Below are 3,785 nucleotides of genomic sequence, written 5' to 3'. Positions count from 1 at the left end.
TATTAATGCCAAATCGATTTGATTTGATTCAAAAATAATAATAATAATGATAGTATCTTGCATTAAAATAAAAATAGTATAAAAAATTACTCACGTATGCTCAAACTTAGTTTAAACTCAACCCCAACACCCCCCCCCCCCCCAAAAAAAAAAAAAACCAAATTCCAAGCTTGGAAATACTCGAACTCGAACTCAAAATATTACAACTGTCACTGCACATATTTACAAGAATTTCACTCTTTTGCTATTTAACCCCAAAATCGTCATATTGCCCCCCAGCGTTTACTCCTCTTGCACAAGTCCTTCATAAAGTGTCAAAGAGAGCACTATTCTCAGCGTCGGCCGTGTTTGTAACTTTATTTCTTTAGCACGTACAGTTTTCTTGCTCTATCAGAGTTTGCCGGAAAAAAGAGTACGTTTTCCATTATTTATGCTTTCATGAAATCTTTCTAAACTAGGATCGGAGAATACAAATTGTTCGTACGTAGAACATCATTGTGCATCACATTGCGCGAAGAATGTGTGTGTTCCATGCATTGGTACGTGACATGCCAAGTTAATTCGACCAGTAATTGTCATTATTAATGTTGTACTGAAAATGGCCAGGGCGTATACTTTATGTCATTCTCATCTTGGAAATATATAGATCGATCGTTATCAAATTAAAGGCAAATAATTTCTTAGGTAGTCTCCCTTGCTACCACCGCACGTCCGTGTTAGGATTGCGGCTCAATATCTAATTCCTTGTCTGTTTTGGATTCTTTACTTCTAAAGGCTTTGGGTAAGCTATTCTAGTGTATCTAGGATTTATGGAGTTTTTCCTTAGAAGTAAAGGTTTAGGATTGAAGATCCTATTGGGAGTTGGACTAATCGTGAGCCTATAAATAGTCATTCAGGGTTATTGGTTTGGTGTGTGCTTTCGGAGATTGGAAGACACCATTTAGAGAAGATGTGAGTTGAAAGAGTCTCATTCTAGGAGGTGCCGTTGTGGGTTGAAAGAGACTCATTCTGGAGGGTGTCATTGAGACATCGTTTAGAGAGATCCGTGTGTGGATCAATTGAGTGTTCTGATAATTTGAGAGATTTTAGAGAGTTGCAAGCTTTGAGAGATCGGGTGTATTTGGGAATTCTCTATTGAGAATTTGGGTTGTGAGGAGAGAGGTTATTTGAGTGGAAGAACCAAGACGGTCTTCAAAGTTTGTAATCTTCTTCTCGTTTAGTGGATCCACCATCAACATCACCCGGGAACGTAGGTCAACTGTTTGACCGAACCTTGTCAACAATCTTGTGTTTGCTTGCATAGTTTGTGATTACTGTCTTCATTCGGTTTCGGTCTAGGGCTAGGGAATTCGGAAGGTGACCCGAATTTCCTAACAGTCCGCACATATAAACTGCCGATAGCTCACCAGCCATGACAAACGTGTAGAATGGTGTTAACTAGGGGTGGGCAGAAACCGAACCGGAGGTCCAAAACCGGCCGAACCGGCCCGGAAAACCGGCTCGGGGACCGAACCGGATGAAATAAGGGGGAAAAAATGACTTGACCAAACCGGACCGGATTTCTCCGGTTCAAAACCGGGTTCAGTGAGTAAACCGGCCGAAAAAAACCGAACCGGTCCGAATAATTAATATTACTTTTATTTATATTAATATTATTTTGATAGTTGTCTAATTCTGATTGGTGGAAATCAGGTTGCACGTACTTCCCGTTGCACTTGATTGCTCTTATAGAAGAAAACCCTAAGTTAGCCACTCAGCCCCTCATTTCGACTCTGCCTCCCTCATCTCTCTCAACTCAGAGCGACACAGCCGCTCTTCTCTCTCGACTCACAGCCGACCGAAGATGCCGATTAAGGACGCCGACGCCGACTAACGCCAACCGAGGACGTCTTCTTATCTCATCTCCAGATGGAATCGGTATGGGTTCAGCTTGATTTTGACTTCGACTTCGAATCGATTTTGGGTTCAGCTTTCTTCTGTTATTTCAGTTCTTGCTTGCTTCTTCAGTTCTTCAAATGAGCATGAGAGCATCAGCTTGATTTGTTAATAAGCATGAGAGTATCAGCTTGATTTGGTAATGAGCATCAGCTTGATTTGGTTTTGATATCACTGCTTAGAATAAGAGTATGAAGTTAATTTCTTTGTATGTTTCTGGGGGCGATTTGGTTTCTGAGCACGGTTGATATCTTTTGAAATGTTATTTGCGTCTGTTTCTGGTTTTCTACTTGTTTAATTGTTTGAGAATTGGACGTAAGTTTGAATGTTTGATTGCATTTGTTTCGATTTGGTATATGCAACAGCCTTCTGAATTATGAAATATTTCATATGCATATGAAACCAATGGTCTTCAAATGGTTTGCAGTGTTATATAAAGTTTATTATTGCTCAAGATTATATTGTTTTGTGTAGACTTTCGACACTCACTACACAAGGTCGCAAGCTAATTTTGTTTTTGATTTCATTGTCAGGGAAGTGGAGCATTGCAAACTCCCAATGCGACACCAACTAGGTCAAGTAAACTGCCTTTAACTTTGGTCTGTAATAACTTTAAATTGATGTTTGGTACTTTGAACTTGATGTTTGGGACTTTAACTTTGGTTTGTAATCTTTTAATTTATGGTTGGTACTCTTTGAACTTGATGTTTGGGACTTTGGAACTTTGATTTATTGATTTGGTTTAGAAACTTGCTGCTTGGAACTTTGATTTACTGCTGCGTGTTGATTTCAGTTGAGATGTTGATTTCATGAACATGTTATTTGACTCTCATTTAATGAACAAATTATATAAAAGCCGAACACAACCGCAACTGATCCGCACCGCACCGGAAAACGGTGTAACCGAAGTAAGCGGTGTGGCTTTTGAAAATGCGGTTGCGGTTTTGAATATTGCACAACCGAATGAAGCGGTTTAGTTGCGGTTTTGGCCTAACACCGATCCGCACCGCACCGCGCCCACCCCTAGTGTTAACCCTTAACACTAAGGTTGGTACTTGTCAAGCAGAAAACAAAAGAAACAAAAAATCGCAATATACAATTCGAATTAATGGTAAGTGAGAGAGGAGAAGTTAGATTAGCGTTTACACAGACCCGATTATGTATGGTTTAGGGTTTGAACTTCTCTACATACTACTGAGATATATACTGTATATGCAACATGCACATGCAACGTCAGAACTTAAGCGCGCAGTGAATAATCGATTGGCTACAAAATTTGTTTATAGTTGTTTATCAAAGAATGTTTCACATGCCAAAATGTTGTAACCTGTTTGTAATCGACTAATGACCTTATACTTTCGTGTATATACATCACCATACATGTTGACAACTACGTACATAGACAATGGAAATAATATATAATCTCAGAGTATGTGTATATAATATATAAATAAAAAATGTCAAATGTTTACTGAAGTGCGAAGTGGCATAGTTAGTTAAGGTACTCTTTGTTTAGTTGCTAGTCTGGATTCGAACCTCAGGGAACTCTCTTTTTTATCTGTTTCTTTACGGTTTGGTCAAAAAGTGGAAGATCATATTCTTCTTTCGAGATTTTAATTTGTACGTTATACATATAGAATAGGGACTGTTATATATAGAACTTATAGCTAAGGTCAGAGGTATATCGATCTCGAATTAGCTATTCAACCATGTGGGGGTATGTCAGAATCAATGATATTTAACCATTTAGGGTTAACTTGAAATTATTAATGTAAGGGTTACGTACGGTTGCATATTTAGTCAGAAAGAAGGAGAAGGTTGGGAATTTTCTGATATTTTTCGATGTCAAT

The 3,785-nt window shown here is 38.6% G+C and overlaps 1 long non-coding RNA gene across 1 annotated transcript; it reads left to right on the top strand.

The window, feature by feature from the left end:
- Positions 1 to 1,758: 1,758 nt before the first annotated feature.
- Positions 1,759 to 2,708, top strand: LOC133708122 (uncharacterized). Its single transcript, XR_009845582.1, has 2 exons — positions 1,759 to 1,917; positions 2,469 to 2,708. It is a non-coding gene; the product is annotated as an uncharacterized LOC133708122 (long non-coding RNA).
- The last annotated feature ends 1,077 nt before the right edge of the window (positions 2,709 to 3,785 follow it).

Source organism: Rosa rugosa, chromosome 5, assembly GCF_958449725.1.
Source record: "Rosa rugosa chromosome 5, drRosRugo1.1, whole genome shotgun sequence".
NCBI classification, from domain to species: Eukaryota; Viridiplantae; Streptophyta; class Magnoliopsida; order Rosales; family Rosaceae; genus Rosa; species Rosa rugosa.
This window is presented reverse-complemented; position numbering and strand designations above follow the sequence as displayed.